The sequence below is a fragment of the Ambystoma mexicanum genome, chromosome 10 (assembly GCF_040938575.1).
Source record: "Ambystoma mexicanum isolate Mex_15411 chromosome 10, UKY_AmexF1_1, whole genome shotgun sequence".
NCBI lineage: Eukaryota > Metazoa > Chordata > Amphibia > Caudata > Ambystomatidae > Ambystoma > Ambystoma mexicanum.
The window spans coordinates 1,392,787,014-1,392,800,269 of NC_090932.1; positions in this window are offsets into that span (position 1 = coordinate 1,392,787,014).

A 13,256-nucleotide genomic window follows, 5' to 3' on the forward strand; every position below is an offset into this window, starting at 1 on the left:
TCCCAGAACTCTCCAACAACCAGGTATGATGCCCAGAGGTGGGAAATGACAGGAGGAAATTTCCGACAAGCCACAGGTTCCTGAGGAGGGGGTCTGGGTGGGGAGAAATGGCAAGTCCCAGAGGATGCTTCCTTTCTCACCCAGACAGAACCCTTAGAATCCTATCCACTGAAAGTGACTCTTCTACCCCTGGGAAGTTACAACCCAAAGAGCAAAGGGTAAGCAGGTGTACGGTTTCAAATTCTCTTCTTCACAGTGGGAGCTGCTGAACCCCACAGTCTCTCTCTGACAGCTCTTCACCTCACTGAATTAGTTCCCAGTAAGATTCAGGTCAGCCTGGAGGGCAAAGGGGGAGTGGATAAAATAATAAAACACACTGGAGCTCCTCATACTTCTTTTCGATGATCCCTATAAATTATTATTATTAAAAGTACAGTTTCAATTAGCAACAGAATTCCCAACACCTCCCTTAGGCTACCTGTGTATCCTCCGCTACAAGCTCAGAGGATAGTTTCAAATCTTTACTTTTTTCAAAGGCTGTTACTGATTTTCCTTTTAAGGTTCCTACTGTGGTCAATCTCTTTTAGACTCCTTTACTTGAACTGGTACGGAATGTTTCCTGCCATGCACACATGGTTTTGTCAGTAAAATTGCTGAATCTCCACAAAAAGGTTGCACGTGAAGGTTTTTTAAACTTAACTGTGCCTTTAACTTTTTTAACGCTGCTAGAAACTATTTTATCTAAACTGTTTTTACAAAACTTCTACAAAACTGATACTCTCTTTGCAAGCTTTTCCTTCTTTCTAATGGTGAATGCTGGTTTAGGTTCTTTCCTGTCATATTAACTTAATGTATTTATCTTTTTCCTAAAACTACCTATGATGCACATCTCTAAACTACTACGACCACAATTCTAAGGAAACACATGGCTGCCGGCACTCACTACGTGCTTGCAACCGGAGATGAACTTGTCAGATTCCAATTGCTGAATTCGAGTTACCCAGGCCGGAGACTTCTCCTGTGGCGAACGGGTAACTGAAGCTTTCTTTTGTATACCTTTTTCGGTGTATGTTTTGGAAATTGTGCTGCGCTGCAAACTTTAGGGCTACTTTCAGAAGTAACTTTCGTAGATATGCTACCTGCTGGCACACAATACTTCTTTGTGAAGCTTTCTTTTTTTTAATCTCTATAGAGGTACAGAGTTCAATTACACGTTTGCGCTGCAAAGTGAAATTACAGGAACTGTTGACCTTATGTTCACAAGCTGGTATACCGTAGCCTTTCTGGAGTGTCAATTAGGGGCAACTTCAATAACAGTTCATTACATGTGTAGATTCTTATAACTAAAACAAGTATTAAGAGTTGTTTACTCTACACCACATTCTCTAAATGTTTTTAACAAATTGCTTGCTTTTACTTTGAATCTATTTTGACATGAAGGCTCTCTAAAACGGTGCTCTCCCACCAGTAAAGCAGCTGACGGTTCTTGGTTTCTTCATTCTTCCTGTCCTTCCTTATTCCTCCTAGATAGGCCTTTGTCAAGCAGGCCCAAAACACGTCTGTTCTTCTCTGATTATGCTGATGAAAGGCAGTTAGGAATTGTGCTCACCTCCAATCTGCAATCAACTATAAATGCCAAAATGGCACTGTCCTATCTCACTAATAGAATAACGAGGAAAGTATCTAGTAGGTGCTTGCGCTCTTCTGACACCCTCCTGTTTCACCAGCCAAGATCTCGCCTGAAAAACTTTGATGATTGTAGCTTTGATTTGATTTCATCACACTTCGTGATTGGAACACTCTGCCTATAAATATCAGAAATTCCCGTTCTCTCGCGGCCTTTACAAAACATGTGAAGACACCTCTTTCTAACCTTCCTGAATAGCTCCTATTACTGTCCCAGGTCTTCTTCTCTATCTTACTTGCTGCACTTTGAGGCCTACAAGTGCGTAGCGTCCTATAAGAATAAAAATACATAAATAAATAAATAAATAAACAAGTAAATATAAAAATATAACATTCCAACTTAGAATTCATTCTACTGGGGTGAGCCACCATCTTTCCCTCTGTTGATGCCCAATCCTCCTTTTTGTGTATTTAACTCAGTTTATCTCTGTAGATGAGTGTTAAGGGAAACAGGCAAGATTTTTATTAAACCATCGCACACTGTAACAGACTGCATTCCACAGCGTCCCAATGTCATTGACCTCCGTCTGGTTCTCGACCCAAGCCTCCCCACGACCCTAACAGTAGGAGAGGCCAAAGAAGTACCCGCTTTGTGGAGGAACTTAGGATCATCCCCTTTGAAAGAGAAAAGTCCCAGTAGGATTCAGGTAAGAACACCTTCTCTTTCAGAAACGGGGAAATCCCTACCACAGCACAAGTTGGACAGGGTAAGTATGGAAACCAGCCCAGATCAGGAAACTATTCAAACTGAAAAATGTGAGCTAGACAAGGTAGAAACAGGTGTTCTCCCACCAAACAGATTCTGAGAACTGCCTCCTGGTAATGGGGAGAGCAAAGAATTAGGGAGAAAGAGGATACCCCAAATCCGCTCAAATCAGTTGTACTATTTTTCTTATAGATTCCCTATCTCCGACACGAAAAATCACCCAAGATCACACAGTGCTGGAGTACAATATTAGGAAAATAACTGCCGGGCTGCCAAATATCTCCCAATTTCGTTGCACCCTGAAGGAAAAAGAAGGCAGATTTTATGTGCATGTCAATGTGCTGGGTCAGTGTGAATGATCAACTCAGGTGGACACTGGATTCCAAGCCACCCTCCTGTTCAAAACAGCCTCTGATGAACTAAACTCAGGACAGGGGGAGGATCACCAAATTCCCCTCACACCACTTCCAAGAAAACTCCCAAATTTCTATGGGAATGAATTTCCGTCAAAGGGACTGTGGATCTGGAAAGAACAATTGAACAACATTGATTAAAACAACCAGTGACAGTAGTGACTTCAGAGGGCACATCTTGTTTACTGGGGAACGATCTCCTGATCGACTGTGTAAACAAGTTCCTCTGGACTCAGGCTAACCGGCTGATAACATTCAAAATAAGTACTAATTATGTAAGCAAGAAAGGTACCTGTCATTTAATCGAACGTCGTTTGAGAAAGTAGAATTCCATTTCGAGAATAACCTGCTCCCAGACATCCCCGTCATCTCTATAGCTGATGGGAACAGATCTCCATTTTATAAAATCGACCTGCCTCCCAGTTTTGAGCAGAGGTCCACTTTGGAAGGGAACACTCTTTCCAAAATCAGAAGAAAGATTGAATTCCGTGAAACAAGATAATGTGGAACCAGCTCAAAATCTGACAGACATTTAGAAAAAGGGCGAACAGTTGTTTTCCCCATTCAGATAAATGAGGGGGAGGAGCTGGTGCATGCCACAGTATGCCTGAATAATGGAAAAAGCTTCATCAGCAAATGATTATTCAGGAAAGTGCCAAATTCCTGCCTAGCAGATGGATACTTACATTTCAATTGGTAACAAAAGCATAGAACATAAGTGTTGGGTCGTGAGAGAGGTCCCTTTCACCTTTTATTTAGGCTGTGACAGCCTCAACCGATTCACAATGAATTTGCTAATGGGGAATTTCTTGGTGTGCTCCTCCTGCCCTTTTGGGGTGGAAGAGGTAACCTGTTACATCAGGAGGGATGAGGTTGAACAATGATTATCGACCCAGCCCCTTAAGACGAGGTAGAATTACTTTGAGATGGATGGGGATGCAGAAGATACTCAAACATCAATAATCAAACTAACTCATGAAGTTGGCAAATCAAAATTGTTTTATTTTCAATTGTCTAAAACAGGGAGTACAACGGACATCAACGGACGTCACAAAGCATGATCTCTCATCAAATTTTATAAAAAAGCATATTATATAGTAAAATCTCATCATTACTGACATCAACCTACGTGGTTGCTGATGTCAGCATACGTGGCAAACTAAAAAATGTATTTGGAATGGTGATAGACTTACAAGGAACATCTAGGTATGCATTCCATACTTGTCTAAGAGAGTGATAGTATTTCTAGTATCAGGTGGGGCAGCTAAGCCCTCTCCTCAAACAGGTCACTATGAACGTTATTGAATACACAACGTCCCATTGGCTACACAAACTATAGTGCTCTTGACTACTATAATTGGTTGGCACCCTTACATCCGTCAGTACTTTTCCACATAGGCCAGCAGCATGTAGGCTGGCCTCTAGGTACTGGTGGGTTGGTCTTGACCATAGCTTCCCACCAATTAGCCTACTATCTATCCTCACCTCTGTGGTCTACATGTCAATTAAAGCTTTGAACTCGACCTTGGAAATGTTCCTTGCTCTGGAGAATATGAGGGAGTATAGCATGCTCTGTCTCCCTGCGTAGGTGTGGTTCATCACGATTGCCTATTTTGAGCCATCCACGTGACTGCAGACCATGATTTTGAGCTCTGGTGTATTTAAAATACTAATATGTGATAAATCGCTGACATCTTCCTTGTTTTCGTGCCCATTTTATGAACAGAAGCTTGTTCTTTCACACGTTTTTAGCTACTGTACGTTACTTCCAGCCTAGGGAGGCCTTGGCTTCTTGGTGCTGATCCAGCCTCGCCCTTCTTGATTCATCTCTGTAATTCAGTTGCTTTTCAGCTGCTACACACTGGAAAAGCATTCCTTTTTATTGTCCAGCTCTGCTAAAATGTGTGGTACAATCATCCATAGTTCATTCACTCTTATATACATATGTTGGTGCATGCCACAATCATATTCACTACATAGCTAGCCTTAAGAATACTTTCCTTGTGTTTCATTTCATCTGGACACGTGTAAAATGACTTAATGTCTTCATCTTTTCTGTAGCATAAGCATCTTCACATAGAGCCCAACACATTGCTCATCTTTGATACTTTCTTGATGCCTATAGAATATCTATGTTCTCTTGTCTCTGCATCTCTTCTGGGGTGCATCAGCCCTGTTTTGTGTGATGTCACCACTCTTCCCTTTTGCTCACTTTTCCCACTTCTTCTGGGATCTCATTCAAATGGCCATCATATTGTTGTCTATTCAGGTATGGTTTTTGAAATGGGAACCTTGCTTCCAGAATTCTCCTTGGTATTGGTATATTTACTAGCTCTGCACGCATTTCACATTCCGGTTCCCAGGATATAGGCAACACGGGAGCGATGCTTGAAGTGGGGGTACTTGGCTCCTTTTCTACACTCCCCCCTCTGGGTGATTCATCGACCACTCTCCCATCATCCTTCACATCTAGACATCCTTTTCTGAAGAAATGCTTTTTCAGGACCCATATCTTTATTACTCCTTTCAGGCATCCAGCTTATTTCACATGCTCATCCTTGTTCCAGGTCATAAGCATGCACTGTCCATTTGGACTGCAGTAAATCCATTTACCCACATATATTTTATGGTTATTTGGGTAAATTAATTTTGTTCCCTCAGATGCATGGATACTGGCTTTCACATATTCTCTGATTTCTTAATCTTTTAGCTCTTTAGTCTTAAATCCTGATTCAACATAACTCATTATTTTCATTCCTATAGCTTTCTTTGCTATAGGAATCTATACAGTCTTCTTGCATTGTGAGATAGCCAATCTTATCACACAGAATCCAAGAATCAGCATCACTAGCAGGGCTCCAAGGAACTTGGACATATCTGCCATCCATTGCAGAACCCACGAAAGTGATCCAAACCAACTATCCTCAACAATATCTTCCACTTTGTCTACCATCTGGACGTGTAGCTTCGTGAGCATCTCTATGGCCTCTGTCAAGGTGCTATTCTCGTCATCATGAGAAGGTATAAACGTGCAACATGATTCTCCAATTTTGGCACAAACACCTCCATCCATAGCTGTAATCATGTCCAGGATGTATCTGTTCTGAAGAGTCATCAGTTGTATGGCTCTCAGCTCTTCCTTAATAGCATTGAATCCCTTTATGGTAGTGTTGATTGTCTGCAACAACTCCCATCTGGTTATTTGTAACCACTTACTATTTGCTGCTGTCTGTATCCTTGGCATGAAGATTATAATGACTATTGATGAAGTCTCACTGAACAATCTGTGCTCATAGGGGATGGAATCAAAAGCTTCTATTGACTTGTCTGATAAATAGTTCTCTCTTTTCATTCGATCGATCAGCTCCACAGATCTCTTCTTCCTCAGATGAGCATCTGCTTTTGGAAACTCGCCAATGTTCAGGTCACTTCTACGAATCACCCATGCTGGAACATGAACATTTACTACAGAACATAGTCCTCCCCAATCGTTGGGCAGCTTCAAAAGCTCTGGATCCACAAGCCCAGTAGTGATCTATTATCACTGCTGTCCAAATGCTAATTTCTAGTGCCTCAAAGATTTGACAATAGTTCTGGTTCGCTCCAACTTTTCTTGTGCCATTGTTTCTGAAACACAGCTTTACACTTTCCAAAGGCAGTATCTGCAAAGGCCCTGCTTTGTCTTCGACCCATGTCAGTAGTTTAGCAGGTTTTCACCATAACGGTTTACACAGTGTTTCCACATTATAAACAGTTGGTTTGTAATGACCAACTATTACCTAATCTCTGCAGATTACCACACCTTCTTCCCAGCCATCTGGTGAAAGTACTGAACCCCAAATCTGCATGTGTCCTCTTTCCTTCCATCTTCAAATTTCTTCTGCAGATTTTCCTGGACTCTCAAGTTTTCTGTTTACTTCCCATCTAATTCCAGTTCCTTTTACTCCAGGCTTTTCATATCTTATCACATGATTTTTCATATGTGCTCTTAGTCTTGTCTTTGTGTCTTGAACATAGTCATCTTCATCTGTATCTGTCCATTCAGTTGCCCATTTTAGATAGGCTGCTTGACCCATGAGCTGACCTTTTGTTCAGCAGAATGCAATGTGTGATAGACAATGTGCTGTCAGGACACCTATTTCACTAGCTATGAAGATCTGAGACTTCCGCATACTATCAGACAGGAGTGTACATACATGGCATTCCTCCTTCGATGTGCTCCTTCCCACTTCTTTCATGTGCTGATACCATATGTTGTTTCCCAAATGTGCGGTACTATCCAGGTAATCATTCAAGTCATGATCATCCTCCCTAGTACTTCTCTTAGGTCTCTCTCTTGTCTCATGAGCTTTCTTAATCATTTCATGAATTATATCAGCATCATTTCTTCCTACTGAGGGAATCCTAGGAACATTTGTCAGTGAAATCAGTGTTTTACATGTGCTACTGGTGTAGGATCAGTCACAAAATGTGTCGTTCTTATGGCATAATACAAGGGTAACCAAATATCCTGGAAAACTTGCAAAGCTGACTTCCCCCAATAGGGAAGCTTAGACTTATCGGTTACAGGACTAGGTTATTTCATATGCACACCTAAAGTAGGAACAATTACACAAGGTCTCAGTTGTCTCGTAGTTGCCACATCTGTACCCTCCTGCTACATAAGAAGATACACAGAGACCCTGGCTCTATTTGGATCTACATAATAGAATCACAATAAACAAGGTTTAAATGATGTACCAATAGGCCTACTTGATGCAGCAATAACCCCTTGCTCGTCGTGGTGGCCTCTCGTTGTTAGCAACTTTATTATTGCTATCGATGTTGCCCATTCTCAATCTTTGTTAAGGAAGGAAAAATCAAATTTTAATCGGGCAACATCATAAAATACTCTGGCAACATCTGGATCTATTCCACAAGCTCTTCATGTCACGTCCCCCATTACGTCCCCCATTACTCATCCTACCGGGAAACATATGGCTGCTCGCCCCTCCTTACACTTACCTGCAAAGGCAGTCACGGCACACACACCAAGGCGGCAGCATCCTGCCCAACAAGCGAAAACACCAGCATGCAATCCGGGTGTTTTCCGTCCTTCATTTCGTTGGCAGTTGCCATGGAGAGTCACACACTGCTGGCAACGTCCCCGGTTTTCACGGTCATCCATGCGGCACATAGAGAGACTCTCACAGCAACCTCGATCATCCAACATCACGTGATCGAGATCACGTGACAATCGTCATGCTGCACGCTTCCGTGGTTCACATCACGTGACTGCCTCAAACGAGTTCAAAAGCATCCGAAAACACGGAAGCAGTGCTTCACAGCTGATCTCGTGAGGATTGTTTGGCGCTTTTTGTTTTCCCTTTGAATCACGATTACTACGACCTCGGACTGCTCAACGGACCTGATTTTTTCCTTCTTCCTGGATTTTGGAACTGTTTCTTTACGACCTCGGATTGCCTTACAGACCCGATCTTTGTCTACTCCTCGGAATTCGGAACTCCTGTCCCTTACGACCTCGGACTGCTCAACGGACCTGATTTTTGCCTACTCCCTGGATTTCCGTCCCTTGGACCCCGTTATTATTCCCCTGGTTCCCCGACCTCGGAACTGTTCCCTGGATTGCCTCTGATCAATATCTCTGGAGTTTTGGATCTTTGAACTATGTATCTTGGAATTTGTGTTTTCGGGTCTTTGCCATCTGACCCAGGTGTTATTCTCCTACAAGCCGTGCGGAACGCCTGGTCTTCCTACCCTCGACCACCTGTTATCCACTACATTCAAGGCACTACTGTCATACACTGGGGTAAGCCCTATTTCAATTTGTGATTACATTGTATTTTCGTAGTACTGCACCTGTTTAATAAATCACCCATTGCCTTAAAGTGGTCTGCGGGTTCTTCCGGTGTTCCTGGTTCCTGATTGACGACTCACAACACCTGTGGCCTCAAAGATTGCACAGGCAGTTTATTTCTCCTGCCTGTATGGTACTTGGGGACAGAGGTACGATAATCTGCACGACCATCAAGTTTAGAACAGACTGTGAAGCCTTCCTGGTCGTCCAGATCATGAGTGCCTCCCCCGGGGACCCTGTGACCGCTTTAATGCAGGTGGTTGCAACCCTTAGGACCGTCATGGCCGCAGCTACAACAGCCATTCACCACAGACTTGATTCCTTACAAAGTTCCCGTTATCCTTTACCCGCGGATACCGAATTCGGCGACCCTAGCCCTCAAGCCCAACCTCCGTCCACGCCACCCACAGTCCCCACCCCAGTGGTCCTTCCTACCTCATTTCCTCTTGCTGCCCCCGAACGCTATCAGGGTGACCCCAGAAAGTACCGCACATTTTTAAACCAGTGCAAGCTACATTTTCTGTGTAGACCCCAGGCTTTTCCCGATTCGGTGACTAAGGCGGCTTTTCTTCTTTCTCACCTATCTGGTGTAGCGGCCAATTGGGCAAACCCACTATTAGAAAATAATCATCCCGCCCTGTACGACTTTGACTTGTTAGTGACTGAGATGTCTAAAATGTTTGACACCCGGTATAAGGCGCAATCCCGAGACCTGGAGTTATTGGATCTTATACAGGGCAAGCAATCACTTATTGAGTATATCACTCGCTTTAACCAACTGGCTGCAGAGACCTCATGTCCTGAAGAAAAGAAGGCCATTGTGTTCTATCGCGGTCTTTGTAACAACCTGAAAGACGCTCTCTCTGTGGTTCCTGCTCTTCCCTCTGTTTTCTCAGATCTAGTGGACCTGACCCTACAGGTAGACGCACGTAGATCCGAGCTTAGGGCAGAGTGGGTTTTTCCAATCAGGTACCTGTAGCCACGTCCAACCCCAATCCAGAACCTATTCAGGTCGGTGGAATTAGGAGCCCCATCACTCAGGCAGAACGGGAACGTCGGAGAACTAGCAACGCCTGTTTTTACTGTGGTATACACGGGCACTACGTGAAAGAATGTCCCCGTCGCCCAAAATATAAACCATCGGGTTTTCAGAAGGCTCGCCCATAAGGTCGGGGGCACGGGCGTGCCCTTCTTTGACCCCCACCGAACCGGTGTTTGGTCCTATCAGACCGATTGTGGTTCAGGCCTTGCTGAAACCAACCACAGATCTGGTACACCCTGTACAAATCGTGATCGATTCCGGGGCCACTGGCTGTTTTATTGATATCACACTGGCGCACAATCTCAATTTACCCCTAATCAAGAAAGATTATCCAGAGCCGGTACAAGCAGTCGATTGTTCAAACCTCGCTTCTGGCCCCATCAAATTTCAAATTGCCCCTCTGATAGTGGTGATCCAGGACACTCACAAGGAGACATTATCATTCGATCTTATCACCAATCCACAGTTTGGCATCATTCTGGGCATCCCTTGGCTGAGACAACACAATCCGTTGATTAACTGGGGAACCGGACAGGTTACATTCGAATCCGACATCTGTCAACATTTCTGTTTGACGGAACCTGAGACACGGTCCTCTCCAGCCTCTATTCTTGGGGCCATGGCCTCTTCCAGCATAGGAGATACAGACTCATCGGCTACGATCCCACACACCATGGGGGCCGTTATAGCAGGGGTTCCCACTGTTTATCATGAATTCCTTGAAGTCTTCGACAAAGTCACGGCAGAAGGTTTACCGCCACATAGATCTTATGATTGCCCCATTGATCTAGTTCCTGATGCACCTATACCAAAGGGCAGAATATATTCACTATCCCCATCTGAGGAGCAGGTACTCAAGGAATACATCCAGCAGGCTTTACGTTTGGGCCACATACAACCCTCCTGCTCTCCGGCTGCCAGCCCGATCTTCTTCGTGCCCAAGAAGGAGGGGGACTTACGTCCTTGTATCGATTATAGATGATTGAATGCCATTACCATAAAGAACCGGTAGCCTATACCCCTCATCTCCACACTGCTGGACAGATTGACACGTGCATCCATATTTACCAAATTGGACCTTCGGGGAGCCTACAACCTGGTCCGTATGCGTAGTGGAGACGAATGGAAAACCGCGTTATGTACTCGCCAAGGTCTGTTCGAGTATATCGTAATGCCTTTCGGCCTCTGCAAGGCCCCTGCCACATTGCAGCGTTTTGTCAACGAGGTTTTCTACGACATTCTTGATGTCTTCGTCGTAGTTTACTTAGATGACATATTAATCTTCTCACCCTCTCTTGAGGAACATATAGTCCATGTCAAAGAAGTCTTGAAGCGACTCAAGGAAAATTCCTTGTTCGCTAAACCCGAAAAATGTGTGTTCCATACTAGAGAGGTGGAATTCCTGGGCTTTCATATCACACCTGGAGGCCTATCCATGAACCAGTCAAAAGTCTGTGCTATCACAGAATGGCTCACCCCGACCAACCTCAAACAGTTGCAATCATATCTTGGTTTTGCAAATTTCTATCGGTGATTCATCGCCGGCTTTTCTTCCATTGTGTCTCCTCTCACTGCTCTGACCAGTCCTCGGGTCCCGTTCTATTGGACCACGGAACATCAACGATCCTTCGATACACTCAAGTCCAGGTTTATCACTGCCCCGGTGCTACAACATCCTGACCCCGAACTCCCGTTTGTTTTGGAAGCGGATGCCTCATCATTCGCATTAGGGGCAGTGCTCTCGCAACCTTGCTCGACCACGGGCCAATTACACCCCGTGGCGTTTCACTCAAGGAAGTTCACACCATCCGAGTGTCATTATACAGTAACCGAAAAAGAGCTGTTGGCCATTAAGGACGCATTACAGACATGGAGACACCACCTTATCGGAGCCAAACACCAGACCGTGGTTTACACTGACCATAAGAACCTGCAAGACCTGGCCTCCCTTAAGTGCTCAAACAGCAGACAAGTATGCTGGCAGCTGTTTTTTGCCGCATACGATTTTGTGGTGAAACACAGGCCAGGAGCTTCTCACAGTAAAGCCGACGCTCTTTCTCATTCTCCTGGGGGAGATTCCTTGTCTTTATATCCGGACACGCTCTTAGGCAAGGGTCATGTCATATGTTTGTGTACCCCCTCACCCTCCATGTTAAATGCCATCCGACAGTGGGTTTCACTTCATCCACATGCACTAACGGAATGGGATTTGGTTCTCCAGGAAGGGTTGCCATTCATACAAGGAAAACTGTTTCTTCCCACTAGTGACACTCGCAATCAGGCACTCGCTTGGTCCCATGAGCCAGCCATCAATGGACACCCCGGACAACACTGCACCTTGGAATTACTGAAGCGTTGGTGTTGGTGGCGATCGATGAGGCGCGATGTGGAGAACTATGTAAACACTTGTTCCATATGGGCGCAGTGCAAAACGCGCAGGGGTCGCCCGTTGGGTCTGTTACAGCCTTTGCCCATTCCTCCCAGGCCTTGGCATATGGTTTCTATGGACCTAATTACAGACCTACCCTGCAGGCAGGGTTATGACACCGTTTGGGTGGTCGTTGATTCCTACACCAAGATGGCCCGTTTCATTCCCTGTTCAGGCATTCCCTCAGCTCCCACACTGGCTCGGTTATTTTTCATGTCTGTCTTCTGTCTTTTTGGTCTACCACAGGTCATTGTATCCGACCGAGGCCCACAGGTCACATCTCGATTTTGGCAAGCCCTTACTAAGATCCTTGGTATTGATGCCCACTTTTCCTCAGCATACCACCCGGAAAGCGATGGTCAAACGGAGAGGGTTAACCAGGCCCTTGAGCAATACCTGCGGTGCCTGACTCTCCAATATCAGGACACCTGGTTAAACCTACTCCACTTGGCTGAGTTCGCGTATAACAACTCCTGGCATTCGTTCACAGGCTTCTCACCTTTCTATTCTCTCTACGGACAACATCCTCGTTATCTTCCTCTCCCTGATTTTGCCTCTTCTTCAACTCCTGCTGCCAATGTCTGTGCTCGCGACCTGGTCTCGGTTCACGCCCAGACTATGATCCATTTACGTGAAGCCCAAACCTCTATGAAAGCAAAAGCTGAGAGAAAACGGGTGGCAGTCCCCGATTATCAGGTGGGTGACCGGGTATGTTATCGACCCGCCACTTGCGGTTACCTGGTTGCCGCAAATTGCTTCCCCATTTTGTCGGTCCCTACAGGGTGACCAGGATCCTCAATCCGGTGGCTTTACGTCTCTCTATTCCATCCACATGGCGCATACATCCTGTTTTTCACACCTCCCTGCTCAAACCCTGTCTTTCCCCCACCCGGTTGGTTCCATCTCCTGCCCCTGTCTCAGTGTCCTCTCCGGATGTTTTTGAGGTCAGGGCCATTTTGGGTTCCCACCTTTGTAGGGGTCGTCTCCAATATCTGGTGGATTGGCTGGGTTACGGTCCTGAAGAGCGTTCTTGGGTTCCTTACCGGGACGTCCATGTCCCGCTGTTGGTTGCCAGGTTCCATCGGGATAATCCTTCCAGCCCACGGGGTCGTGGGCCTTTAGAG